At 34.7% G+C, this 15507-nt stretch overlaps 1 long non-coding RNA gene across 1 annotated transcript in view; it reads right to left on the reverse strand.

Annotated features, from left to right (window-relative positions):
• The window catches only part of LOC106509189, a 77100-nt gene that overhangs the window by 8684 nt on the left and 52909 nt on the right, over positions 1-15507 (reverse strand). Inside the window, exon 2 of the long non-coding RNA XR_002336383.1 lies at positions 126-252. This is a non-coding gene — a long non-coding RNA (uncharacterized LOC106509189). The remainder of the gene's footprint in view (positions 1-125; positions 253-15507) is intronic.

Here is a 15507-nt window from a genome sequence, read left to right on the forward strand (position 1 = left end):
ATTGAAGAAGAGGAGACAAGAAAGCAGGAGTAGGTATCAAAGAAGGACACTGAAGTACAAGTGATAGCATCAGCCACCCTCTCATGTGCAGCTCTTAAAAACACATCCACTTGATGATTACTTACTTGCCCAAACTTCTGGCTTGGTGAACTATGTAAGACCCAGTTCATGAGGGGAAGTTCAGGTTGTGTGATCATATTCATGTCCATGGTCAGAAGCTGTGTCTCTCCAAGGATCAAAATACCCCAGGATCTGTTTCTCAGAGGAAAAAAAGAATGTGTCAGAGCATAGATTTGCTCCCAAACCCTATAAGTCTGCCTTGTGGTCCTCCTGTTGGGTCTTGCCAGAGGCTCCATGCAGCAGCCCTGCTTACCCCAGACTCTTAGGATCTTAGAATCTGTACCTAAGAATCTACAATGGAAAAGCAGCTTGCCCTGCAGCCTGGACTCACTGCAGAGCCTTCTCTTGCTTTGGTTCCACTCAAACTTAATTTTGGGGGTGATTCAGTAAGGAATGTGTGGTAGAGAGAGGACACTCCTGGTTTTATGCTAGTACTAACAAGGGGGTATGGTGAAGTTTGTTCTGGGAGTGATGAAATAAGCTGGCGAGTGAAACAAATTGTGATGTGACAGGCCGTTGCTCAGATGACACCTACAGAGATGAGCAAATAGGAAGACCATATCCCTTCTCCCTGTGTTTGCCTTTCAGTGTCCCACTAGTGCCCCTATTGGTAGAATCTACCAGGAAATCTCCTGGAAAGGAGAAAGATTATTTGCAAAGTCAAATCTCAGCATCACAAAACTGAGTGTAGTAGGATGTGTTTGGAGATGATATACAGTAGTTTAATCACCAGCACAGCATGAAATTGATCATCAATGTAGTCTACTGCACAAGCTGTATAACAGCAACTCGAACTGTCTTGCTTTCCATATTATAAAAGCAATACATGTTTATTGAGGAAAACTTAGTAAAAGAAGAAAATAAAAATCTCTCATAAATCTACAATTTAAAAAATGGTATGTCTTCTGCCCTTATATAACACACTCACACACACAGACATCTCTTTTTTTAAAATTATAGTTGATTTACAATCTTGTGTTAGTTTCACATGTACAGCAAACTGATTTGATTATACCTATATATTCTTTCTTTCGATTCTTCTCCATTATCAGATATAGCTCCCTATGCTATACAATCCTGTTAATTATCTATTTTATATATAGTAGTGTGCATCTACTAATCCTATACTCCTAATTTATCCGTATTCCACCCCTTCCTCTTTGGTGACCATAAATTTGTTTTCTATGTTCACACACACATCATTATATTCGCAAAATTGCAAAATTTGGGTTGTGTTCTACATGAATTTTCTTTTAGCCACACACATGGCATGTGGAAATTCCTGGGCCAGGGATCAAACCTGTGCCACAGCAGTGACCCAAGCCACCACAGTGATGAACCCAGATCATCAACTTGCTGCCCCACAAGAGAACTCCCTACATGCAATTTTTGAAACCTACTTTTACTCTTAATAATCTAATATGCTGTTAGCATCATTACTTCTCTTTAAATAATTCACAATCACAATGTTATTGTCCAAATAGTGTATTAGTATATCTCTGTACTGCATAGATATACTATATATCATAGATCATTCCCTCATTTTTGGATGTGTTAAATAATTTGTACTAATTATACTGTGATATATATCTTTGTTTTACATTCTTTAAAATCATTTGTTGATAGGCTAAATTTTGGAAAAATGTTCACTCTGTTATTACATTCTTTGAATCTTAATGATAATTACTGTATATATAAGTCCCTTTGAAAGGCAGCTTTGCTCACCACTAAACCACCAACACTCTAAGTACCGTTGAAAATATTGTCATATATATAAAAATGTAATTTCTTGAATGGCAATTTAGATGCAGATTTCCTTTTTCCTTCCATCCTTCCATCCTCCCTCCTTATTTCTTTTTCTTCTTCCTTCCTTCACGTCTTTCACTTCTTTCATTTCTCTCCTCCTTTCTACCATCCCCCTCCCTCACTCTCTTTTGCCAGTTATATTACAATGTTATGCTGAGGCATTATTTGATTTTCTGTACATTCCTTTCTAGAGCAGAAATGATAACTTAAAATGCATAAGGAGATGTTTTTTCAGTGTGGGTAGTGATGAGAACAGCTGGCGTGGAGACTGAAGGAAATGGCAAAGACATTTCACATAGATATAAATGGAATTGCTTAGCAAAAAATTCGGAATTTCTTCTACTAGGAGAATAAGTTAGAATAGAGTATATTTTTTTTTCCTTACAAATATAAAATGCTAAATCTTAAAACCATCTGTGTCCTTTCTAAAATTTTAAATTCTGAATTTAGGTAAGTCTAAGTGAAAATGTTCATGTGTTGCCAAGCAACATGGCAAGTGCCATAAAAAAATTTGGCCACCATTAGTGTGTCCCAAAGCCAGTGAGTCAGCGTGAGCTATTTCAGGAGGAATTTTCAGGGAGCTCAAAAAAATCCCCAATGAGGATGAAATTGTCTTCAAGCCATTTTGCCTCTCTTTTGCACTGCAAATACTTATAACTAAACTCACTGGTTCCCAGATCAGTTATAGTCAAGGAGTAAATGTATCCTGTTCCATCCCCTGAAGGTACTGCCCATGAAGTGAGAGGATCACCTCAATATGCAGACACTAGGAGCCCATACCTTTATTCAGAGAACAGAAGCCTATGGCTAGCGTTGACCAACTGGGAAGTAGATGTCCCATCTGGATCTCCATATCCAACTGAAGAGCAAGATGAGGATGAGAAAGCATGCCTGTGTTCTTGTTTCTGGAAATGTTCCATCTAAATTCATATATTGCTTTTTTTCTTCCCCCAACCATACATTGGTTCCACCTGTAGTTTTTGTTTGTTGGTTCCCCCCAAAATCCTGCTATGAAATGGAGTTTGTTGAAGACAAGTACCTAATGAGTCTAGTCAAATGGAACTTCTGGGAGTTTTAAGAAAATGATTTAAAATTGTTAGCTGGGCTTCTCCACCTAACGAAGACCTATGTTTACTTAAAAGTCAAAGAAATTTAATTCTTGGTTTCCCATTGGGTTGAGAAGGAGGATTGATGGAAATAAATGACCCAGAAGAAAGTCCTCTCCTCTCACATAAGACTCAGGCAAGAACGAGAAGTTTAGCATGGGTAATGACATAATGATGTTCATATATACACTTTGATTTATAATATTTTTCCAGAATGCATGTATCTTTTCTAACTATTCTTGAGTGAAGATGACAGAACCTATTAATTTTTGGCCCAAAAATTGGTTATTGGACTTAGACCCGTTTGTTCTGTACCAAAAACTTTAGTTGAAGTGAAGTACTTTTGGGTTTTAGTCTTTCAGAAAGTAGCTTCCTCTAATTTTAATTATTCATGTTACGGTATCTGCAGTTATTTATATGGATAAGTTATATTATTTGGTCTAGTTATTATAAATATGGATGTGTACATTGCTTATGTAGGTTAGATGAATTTTACTAACATGTTACTGTTTGTTTTTATTATTACATCAAATTATGGAAATGGTGTAATATTCTAGTGATTCTTTAGTATGGCATTTAAGACGATTTTTTTTTTGAATTTGATAGAAATGTCTCACTAAGGGCTCTACAAGTTTATTATTTGTTACTAAGATGCTGAACTAATATCATTTAATGCTAAACCTTGAAATTACAAGAGTTAAAATTTTCAGATCATTTAGGAGTTTACATTTGCTATTTTAAATTACCTGTCTTCTCAAATAATTATTCCTCCTTTTTGTGGCAGAATTTTTAATGATTTAAAAAGTAATATCCCACTGATTCTAGAAAATATGGAAACATAAGAAACACTTATGAGGAAAAAATCCTTTTGCATGCTTCGCATTCAAAAATGTAAATGGTTGATTTCTTTCATTTTTAGCTCTTTTTAAGCCTTTCTATCATGATAAAATGTCTTTCTTTGTCCCTAGTAAAAATTTTTATATTATCTGTTTTATAGTCTATGATTGCTATATATTTCATGCAGATATATTGTCTCTGCTTTATAGCCTATGATTACTACTATATATAGTATATATATATATGGAGAGAGAGAGTATATTTCTATGCTTCGACAAAAGCTTGTCATTGTAGTTATTATTTGTAAACACTTGTTTCTTTTTCTTGGGAAAATATTTTTGTTTCATGATGAAGTTGTAGTCAAGAATATGAGCAAAATTTAAAGTTTTATATTTGAAATTTGTGGCTAATCACCTCATATTCTTTTTTTCTGAAATATGGAATACTCTGCAGGAAATCAAGGAAATGTTTATTGGTTTAAAAAATGATGTCTGAGAAGGAATCCTAATTTTTGATAAATAGTCAGTTCTGGTATGGGAAGTTTATTTTGGCAACTATCCTTTGAAAATATGAATGCTTCTAAATTTGTGATTATTTTTACTAATATTCAGTGTACATTTCTTCTAGAGAACATTTAAAGAACAGTATTGAACAAGTGCTAACTATGGCTGTGATTCTCAAAACTAATTTAAAATTTGACCTTAATGATCAGTGTTATTATAGTCTCTGAGAATTGTATATCTTTCAAATATATTTCCTAATCCATCCAGCAAGATTTAGTAATACCTATGCCATGTTCTTATTTATTTTTTTCCAAGAGAGTAAGTCTGGAACTTACATAATAAGCACATGGAGAAATCATACCTAAAATCACATTATCCTTAAATGAAATAAATATCTCATTAGATTGTTATTCACAAGCACTTGGTGAGTAACAGAGCATAATGGTTAAAAACACTAAATCTGGACCAGATTGACTAGGTTCAAATTCTGGCTTTGCCATTTACAAATTTATATATCCTTAGGAAAGTTATTGAATTTCTTTGTACTTTAATTTCTCATGCATAAAGTGAGAATATTAGTAATAGCTTCTCTTACAAGGATTAAATGAATTAATATATTTAAAGCACTAAGAAGAATGCTTGGCACATAGTGCTACATAAATACAAGCTATTATTTTTGTTCTTCTTAACTTAGCACCCTTTTATGCACTAGGAGGACTTTAAAAATGTTTGCTTTCGAAACAGCTTCAAATTCATTAAAGGAGATAAGAATTATTCATAAGACACAATGGTGAAAAAATAACAAATATTAAGTTAGTGTCAACATTCAACTTGTAATATGAAACTATTTTACACATATTTCCCATTCTAAATATAGCTAACCTTCATAATTTTTGACTTAACATCAACAAATTTTTGCTAGTTCTGTGACTTTGGGAAATTTACTTAACTGCTCTGTGTCTCATTTTTCTCATCTGTAAAGTGGGAATAATCAGTGGTACCTATCAGAGGATTATTGTGAAAATTAAAAAAACGTGTAGACTTAGAGGAGTACCTGGCCTATAGTAAATGTCCCACAAATATTAGCTATCATCATCAGCAGCATCACCATTATCTATATTTTACATTTTATATGAGGTTACAGTCTTCATTATTTTAATTCACTGGTGACAAATTCACTGAGTGCCTAAAATGAGTGAGACATCACTACAAAGAATACAAGTTAAAATGAAAAAAAAAATACAGCTCAGACAACACTCTGTCATAATGTTTATTAAGTACTTTGTATACTTCATATTACCCAGTATACACTGTAATATGGACTCTTGATTGTGCCAGAGAAAGAAGGGAAAGAGAAAGCATGAGGGGGGAGAGAGGAGATTCTGTTAGGAAGGAGCTAATGTTCTAGTGGAAAGAAACACCCAATAAACTATTAAACTAATAAACCAATAAGATAACTTGGTATTGGCCATGATATGAAGAAATTTTAAAAATAGTAAAAGCTTAAGTGTCATGGCATAGAGGGTAACAGCTAGGTTAGACCAATATTTTCTGAAAAGGTGACATTTAAATTTCAACCTGAAGACAAGGAAACCTGAATTTTCCAAAATATCTGAAGAACTGTCGAAAAAGAGCAAAGGAAATAGGTCATGTATGTATACATATACCCACACATTCAGACAACATAATATAAAATGGTGGAACTTAGACAAAATATATCAATTATAATAAAAATATAAAAATGGATCTTTTAACTTATTAAAGACAACTACTTTGATTGATTCACAAAACTCAATTCCACATTGTATATGTAAGCTGTATCTTTTTAGAAGTGATTGATTCAGAAAGTCTAAAGTAAAAGGATAGACAGTATATTACTAGGAATAAATAAAAAGGTATATTGTTAATATCCAAGGTGAAATTCAGTCCCCCAAAACACTTGACAAGATTAAGAAGGAAATATTATACAATTCTTAATGAAGATAAAATCTGGCACATTAATAATAATGAATACGTCTAATTTTCAGGTGTTTATATAAATATTTCCCCCAAACTGGTCCTCTGTTAGGTCAAGTAAACACCTCGTTACATTCTAAAAAGTAGATGTAATGCAAACAACAATTTCTGAGTACAATTCAACAAATTAAGAAACCAAAAATCTTTCCACTTGGAAGTAATAAAATTTTCTGCTAAATAATTATTGAATTAAAAGGGAAATACAAACAGAATTGCAGCATTGTTAAAACCAATGATAATTAAGACATTATACATCAGAATCTATTAGATGCAGCTAAAATAGTGCTTAGAGGAAAATTTCACTAACCTTAAGAAAAGATTATACCAGTGGTATTTAAACTATTTCAGAGTATAGAAAAGAAATGAAAATTTCCAAGTTTGTTTTGTGAAACAAGAATAATAATGATTTTCAAAATTAATGATCGAACAAGAAAGAAAACTATGGAATAATATAACCCATTAACACTGATGTAAAAGTCTTAAAATATTACCAAATAGAATCATACAGTGTATGATAAAAGAATAACGTATTAGACAATATTTATTCTTGGAATGCAAGGATGCTTCAATAGTAGGATTAAAAAAAATCTAAGGACAGCAATCGTATAATCAGCCCTAAAGGCCTTTGATAAAAATAAATACCATTCCTGACTAACCAGAGACACTCAGTAATATAGGACTTATATGTAAATTATACTTCATACCAAAGTTCAGCATAATATTGCCTACATTCATTTATAGCACCAAAATGATTTGATATGCATGAAGCCTTTAGCTCCATCTTCTCATCTATAAGAAATACTGGGATTAAAGTAAAAAGTTAAACAATCACAAGAGTGATAGAAAAATCCAGAGTATGTGATATTTTAAAGGACAAATTCCCTGTTTCCTACAACAGGGAGTTGCCACAAAAGAAGAAGATGTACTGCAGATTAAAAGAAAAACAATGTGTGGTTCTTACTAGGATTATAATTTGGACCACAAAGCTGTAAAGGCCATTTTTGAGACAATTGAGGAAATTTGTATATGAACTGGATGTTAGATAAAATTAGGGATAAGTTATTAATGTTGTAAGATGTGAAAAAAAAAAAAAAAAACCTGATGTGTGGGCTATCATGTTACCTAATTTACTTTAAGAAGAGGAAAGAGTCTAGAGCAACCAGGGTTGCCAGTGAGTGAGAAGCGAATGCCAGAAAAGCAGCCAGAGCAGGAGAGCCCTGGATTCCTGGTATAAACTTTGCCCAAGTGTTGGCTGATCCCTGGACTGTGCACAGATACAGGGGACTGAAAGAATTGAGATTTGAGCTGCTGCTCAGCACAGGCAGACAAAGTTCTCAGTGTGTATCTAATCAAGCTAATTTTCTGATAGATCATCAGCAGCCATGTTTTTCAGGGGGTGAGGAGGGAAGGAAAGGGAACAACATAATAAAATACAACATGGAACAATACACTACAGATCTGCAACACTCTTTTTATTTTTCTTTTAAACCTTTGAGCTCAAAGGTCTTCATTTTTTAAGTCTTGCATAAATTTTCAAAATGGAAATCCAATACTAGGGTGTTGGATCAATTTACATTAACCGTCCAAAATGTTTCGTAAGAGACATTTGGTGTTTAAGGAAAACTTTTTTTAAGAATAAGCTTTTGTCAACACCATTTCTTTGAGGTAAAAAGTTGTACCTTGCCACAAGAAACCAGAACTCAAACGTTGGCTTTATTCATATGATCTATAAAACTGCCTCACTGTGTTCTTCTGTCTTGAGCTTACACTTCTTTAGAGAAGATCTAAGTTAACAACTATGTTGTGAATTCCTTTTTCTGCTAATTAAATCTTAATTAGCAAAACAGTTCTCCACAATTAAACTCTGCAATATGTTCTGTTTTTAGAAAAACTGATAAACCTAAAATCCATGCCCTAATGTGTTTTAACCATTTTTAATTTCAAGTAAGGTATTTTGTGAATCAGTTGATTTATTAGATTTGGGTACAGAGTTCATCTTTATTCCAATACACTTGTGTTTTGTTTCATGTTTTTACTTTGGAAAGCTTTACATCATTTAAGAAACTAAAGAATTATTGAGCTCAACAGTGTAATGACATTTACACTAAATATTTTATGGCAGGCACAGTTGAGAACCTAAGATTCCTGATTTCCAACCGTGGGCTGTTTCTCCTGTGATATGTTGCCTTTTCTAATGATTGGTGTAGACACTAAATTAAAGTTACCTTTTGCTCTAAACTTGGAGAATCTTTTGATTTATGATATAAAATAAAATTGAAATAGTAGGTTAAGTCTTCAGGAATGCTCTTTATCTTGTAGATCTAGGTAATAGATGATGATCTAGGTAATAGATCTAGGTATTAGATAATAGCAGATGTCCAGAATCTTGCTGTCTATTTCAAACAGTGAGCTGGGACCTCATGGAGTGAGTTCTGGCCACTTAGAAAGAGAAAATGCCTGAGCTCCTTTCACATCTGTATCATATCCTATCACATCTGCATAACTTTTCAGCCTCTCCTATTCATCCATCCATTCCATGGATGTTTATGGCTCAGCAGGGTGGTTTAAGATATTGCTCTAGCTTTTGGGTAAATAAATGCTAATGTTTTCCACTCTCAGTAACTGGATTTGAGCCAAAAGTCAGGAGAGAAGAAGGGAAAAATATTATTGGAGTAGGCGTCTTCTCCTACCATTACTCCAAAGATCAATAATTTTCACATGTTGTTTCATTTTGATTGTTTATATTGAACATTTTATCATGATTTATGTCTTTTCTTTTTATCCTCCCCTTTCCAGACTGTCATTCCCTTTAAAACTACTAAGAATTCTGTTCCATATAATTCTTGCATGTGCTAACATGGTTTTTTTTTGCTGTTGTTTGAAACATGAAAATGATCTTTTCTTCATCATTATCATCCATCTCAAACATCAAAGTACCAATAAATGTTGTACCTTGACTATTAGATTTACTATCTCAAAATTTCAAATTTTATCTAAAGGATAGTTTCCTGATCTTAGAGTGTCGGGTTTTTTTTTGTTTGTTTTGTTTTTTAAAGACATGTTATTTCATGGGATTTTACTTCCTCTTCAATTTTCCCATTTTTCTTTCAGGTAATGAAACATTTATTCATCTGAAATGCTAAATATTAGACTCGTTTTTTTTTTTTTTTTTTTTTTTTTTGGCCTCATTCATGGGATGTGGAAGTCCTCAGGCCAGAGATTGAATACATGCTACAGCAGTGACAATGCTGGATCCTTAACCCACTGAATCACCATGGAACTCCTAGGCTTTTGTTTTAAAATTGGTATTTTAAAACTTTTTAAGGAAAGAAGTATCAGATAACATATGTTTAGATTTAAAGAAAAATAGACTGCCAAAGTCCATATTATTAGTAAACAAAATTCTTGAATTTAGAGCATTTCTATGTACTCTCTATCAAAAGAAAATGGAAAGGTCCTGAGAAAAACTACTAAAATATTAAAAATATTTTTGACTTTCAAGTTGGAAACAGAATAACATAATTAGTAAGTCTGCATTAGCAAAAGTACTACCTGAGAAATAGTATAATAGAAATCAACAATTATTTTTGCTTTTATTTCTATTGCCTTGGGAGACTGACCTATGAAAACATTTGTATGATTGAAGTAAGAGAATGTTTTGCCTATGTTCTCTTCTAGGAGTTTGATGGTTTCTTGTCTTACATTTAAGTCCTTAAGCCATTTGGAGTTTATTATTGTGCATGGCGTGAGGGTGTGTTCCAGTTTCATTGATTGACATGTGGCTGTCTAGTTTTCCCAGCACCACTTGCTAAAGAGACTGTCTTTTTTATATTTTATATTCTTGCCTCCTTTGTTGAAGATTACTTGCCCATAGGTGTCTGAGTTTATTTCTGGGTTCTCTATTCTCTTCCATTGATCTGTATACCTGTTTATTTTTATATTCCTTTTATAATATTTCATTGTTAGTATATAGAAATGCAACCAGTTTCTGAGTGTTAATCTTGTATCCTTCTACTTTGTTGAATTTGTTGATCAGTTCATGTAGATTTTGTGTGAAGTCATTCAGGTTTTCTTTATATGGTATCATGTCATCTGCATACAATGACAGTTTTACCTCTTCCCTTACAATTTGCATACCTTTTATTTCTTTTGTTCATCCAATTGCTATGACTAGGATTTCCAATATTAAGTTAAATAACAGTGGTGAGGGTAGGCATCTTGTCTTGTTCCAGACTTTAGTAGTAAGGCTTTCAGCTAAAGTAAAATAAACCAATGGGAACTAGGCAAACTTAAAAGCTTTTGCATAGAAAATGAAACAATAAAGAAAACAAAAGGCCCCAAATTGCCAAAGCAATTCTGAGGAACAAAAACCAAGCAGGAGGCATAACTCTCCCAGACTTAAGGCAATATTACAAAGCCACAGTCATCAAGACAGTGTGGTACTGGTACCAAAACAGACATGTAGACCAATAGAACAGAATAGAGAACCCAGAAATAAACCCAGACACCTATGGTCAGTTAATCTTTGACAAAGGAGGCAAGAATATAAAATGGAAAAAAGTCTTTTCAGTAAGTATTTCTGGGAAACCTGGACAGCTGTATGCCAATCAATGAAACTAGAACACACCCTCACACCATGCATGAAAATAAACTCAAAGTGGCTGAAAGACTTAAATATAGGACAAGACACCATCAAACTCCTAGAAGAAAACATAGGCAAAACATTCTCTGACATCAACCTTATGAATATTTTCTCAAGTCAGTCTCCCAAAGCAGCAGAAATAAAAGCAAAAATAGACCAATGGGACCTAATCAAACTGACAAGCTTTTGCACAGCAAAAAAGAAACCAAAAAGAAAACAAAAATACAACTTACATAATGGGAGAAAATAGTTTCAAATGATGCATCTGACAAGGGCGTAATCTCTAGAATATACAAACAACTTATACAACTCAACAGCAAAAAAAAGCCAACAACCCAATTAAAAAATGGGCAAAAGACCTGAATAGATGTTTTTCCAAGGAAGATGTACAGATGGCCAACAAGCACATGAAAAAAATGCTCAACATCACTATTAGAGAAATGCAAATCAAAACCACCATGAGATACCACCTCACACCAGTTCAAATGGCCAGCATTAATAAGTCCACAAATAACAAATGCTGGAGGGGGTGTGGAGAAAAGAGAACCCCCTGCACTGTTGGTGAGAATGTAAGCTGGTACAAACACTATGGAGAACAGTATAGAGGTACCTTATAAATCTATACATAGAACTATCATATGACCCAGCAACCCCAATCTTAGGCATATATCTGGACAAAACTTTCCTTAAAAAGGACACATGCACCTGTATGTTCATTGCAGCACTATTCACAATATCCAAAACATGGAAACAACCTAAATGTCCATTGACGAATGGATTAAGAAGATGTGGTATGTATATATACAATGGAATACTACTCAGCCATAAAAAATCCCAAAATAATGCTGTTTGCAGCAACATGGATGGAACTAGAGACTCTCATGCTGAGTGAAGTAAGAAAAAGTAAGACAAATACCATATGATATCACTTATGTCTAGAATCTCATATATTGCACAAATGACCCTTTCCACAGAAAAGAAAATCATGGAGAACAGACTTGTGGTTGCCAAGGGGGGAGGGTGAGAGTAAGATAGATTGGGAGTTTGGGGGTTAATAGATGCAATCTATTGTATTTGGAGTGGATAAGCAATGAGATTCTGCTGTGTAACACAGGGAACTATATCTAGTCACTTGTGATGGACATAATAGAGGATAATGGGCAAAAAATTATGCATATATATATGTATGATTGGGTTACTTGGCTATACAATAGAAATTGACAGAACACTGTAAATCAACTATAATAGAAAAAATAAAAATCTTAAGAGAAAAGAAATCTACATTATTAAGATTACAGAGAGTCAGCATAAATGAGTTTACTAGTTCAGATTTAGGAAATACTACATATTGCTTCTACAACTGTGTAAAGGAACTCATCATACATCAGTAGTAAGCATACATAACTTGTTACTCTGGAACACTAACTAGAAAGAAAAGAATACATGAATGGTTTTGGAAATGTGTTTATGATGGATATAGGCTAGTAAAACATCAAATTGTGTTTCAATTATATTTTTTTCATAGGAGTCTTTCAATACTTCTATGAGAAAAAAAATACTGGGGTTTCCAAATATTTAATATTACCAATCTTCTGCACGCCTAGTATAAGACTATATACAAAAAGCACGGTGGAGTAAGTGATTCTGAGAGGGGACCTGTGATTTCTCTATCAATGAAGTATGACAGAAGTGTTGCTATGTAACTTCCCAGGCGAGGTCGTAAAAGGTTTCTACTTGGCGCTCGCTCTCTCTCTCTCTCTCTCTCTCTCTCTCTCTCTCTCTCTCTCTCTCTCTCTCTCCTCCCTCCTCCCCCCTCCCTCCCTCTCTCTCTCTCTCTCTCCCTCTCTCTCAGGATGCTTGTCTTCAGAACCCAGTCACCATGTGGTTAAGAAGCCCAGATCACATGGCAAAGCCACATGCAAGTGTTCTAGTCAAAAGCTTCAGCTGAAGTCTTCGTTTGCAGCACCATCAACTGTGCGTGAACAAGTCCTCTGAGGATTCCAGTCCCCAGCCTTTGAGTTTTCCAGACACTGCAGAGCAGAGACAAGCTGTCCCTGTCGTGCCCTGACCAACCTCCTGACAAATAGAAAACAAGAGGGAATAAATTATTGTTATTTAAGACGCTGAGTTTAGGAGTAATGTGCAGTGGTAATTTGTAACCCAGACTCATACTGGCATCTTAACAAGTCAGTTATCCGGTGAAAGTAGTATCCTAGGTGGAAATGGAGAAGATGAAGAATTCCAATGGGCTGTTGAATAAATGAGGATTTAGATGAGAGAAGCAGAAGATATAGCAGTGAGGAAAATTATTTGTTAGGAAAACAAGATATCACTACTTCTGTTTCCTAAGTAGAGAATAGCTAATAAAGAATATGGATCTTAGCATTTCTTTTTAGTAAGAGAGAATTAATCATGTTGTGTGTTGGAATAAAAAAAGCTAAAGGGAGAGGGGGAGATGCTGAAGTTGTGTGTGGGGGTTTGGGGGATGGGTGGGAAGAAAGAGGGAATTTACGAAAAGGATTCCCTGAGGAGGGGGAGAGGTAGAGAGTCTCTGCACAGCAGAAATATTAACCGTGGGTAGATAGAAGGGATTCTTCACGAAGCCAAGCAAGGTCACACGTCTCTGAGATTCTTTTGTTGCAGGTGAACTGAGCAGTCATCCCTGATGATTCTCTTTTCTCTGTGAAATTCAGGTCAGTATATTGCTAACACAAAGAAAGTGACAGAACTTAAGAAAAGTAAATGTTTGGGGGAGTGGGATAAGGAATTTATTAGAGGTAAAAGAATTAAAAGTTGTTTGTAGTCTAGGAATCCCATATATTCCTGAGGTCTCATTTTAAGCCGTTTTGTTTCTGATTGTATTTCCCATAGGACCCACCTTTCCAATCATTGTTATCCTTTACGAGTAATCACACGCATGCTAATATTTATGCATCTGTAAATTACTTAATATAATTAAATGATAAATAATAATGATACTAATATGACTTTATTATATGTATGTGGTTCTTGGAATGTACAAAGTTATTTCAAATTTGACACCATCTCTCCCAGCCAAGAAGTTGTATTTCCAACCTATGGCTTGATGTTTTGTTTAGTCTTGATAATTGCCTTTGCATAGCCTCAGATATAATCAAAACTCTTCTCCCAGAAATAAGTGCTGAATGGAGACATCCAGAAACTGTCATAATTTGTGTTTCACTGATCTCAGAGGGATTTGAGTGAAACAGGTGCTTTCTGCTCCTATCTGCCAATGCAAGCTTATGCAACTCTTATTTCACTGAACCATCTAATAATCAATATGCAACCTCAAACTCTGAATGCAGGATACAGACCCTTCTTTATCACAGTCCTGAGGGTGTACATTATACTCTGCTTCTTTCTGTAAACACTTTTCATGTGTCATACCCAGGGCCAATGGCAGCAGCCGGTAGTTAATGCTAGTGAATTGGCTTTTTTTTTTCCCCAAAATTTAGTTGTTTGTATGTTCGGTTAATATCATATAGACAATCTTGTAAAACTACCTAAGACATTTTTTTAAAATGATGTATTGGGGAGAGATTATTGAGAGCAGTTGTGCTTTCAAATTCTTATCTATGATTATAATGGTGAGTTCAGGCCAAAAGATTCCACACATTTTTCAGCAAGTGAGGAATTTTATTTTTTAATTTTTTTTATTTTATTTTCCCACAGTACAGCAAGGGGGTCAGGTTATCCAGATGTATACATTGCAGTTACAGTTTTTTCCCCCACCCTTTCTTCTGTTGCAACATGAGTATCTAGACATAGTTCTCAATGCTATTCAGCAGGATCTCCTTGTAAATCTATTCTAGGTTGTGTCTGATAAGCCCAAGCTCCCGATCCCTCCCACTCTCTCCCCCTCCCATCAGGCAGCCACAAGTCTCTTCTCCAAGTCCATGATTTTCTTTTCTGAGGAGATGTTCATTTGTGCTGGATATTAGATTCCAGTTATAAGTGATATCATATGGTATTTGTCTTTGTCTTTCTGGCTCATTTCACTCAGGATGAGATTCTCTAGTTCCATCCATGTTGCTGCAAATGGCATTATGTCATCCTTTTTTATGGCTGAGTAGTATTCCATTCTGTATATATACCACTTCTTCCGAATCCAATCATCTGTCGATGGACATTTGGATTGTTTCCATGTCCTGGCTATTGTGAATAGTGCTGCAATGAACATGCGGGTGCATGTGTCTCTTTTAAGTAGAGCTTTGTCCGGATAGATGCCCAAGAGTGGGATTGCGGGTCATATGGAAGTTCTATGTATAGATTTCTGAGGTATCTCCAAACTGTTCTCCATAGTGGCTGTACCAGTTTACATTCCCACCAGCAGTGCAGGAGGGTTCCCTTTTCTCCACAGCCCCTCCAGCACTTGTTATTTGTGGATTTATTAATGATGGCCATTCTGACTGGTGTGAGGTGGTATCTCATGGTAGTTTTGATTTGCATTTCTCTT

The sequence above is a fragment of the Sus scrofa genome, chromosome 1 (genome assembly GCF_000003025.6).
Source record: "Sus scrofa isolate TJ Tabasco breed Duroc chromosome 1, Sscrofa11.1, whole genome shotgun sequence".
Lineage (NCBI taxonomy): Eukaryota > Metazoa > Chordata > Mammalia > Artiodactyla > Suidae > Sus > Sus scrofa.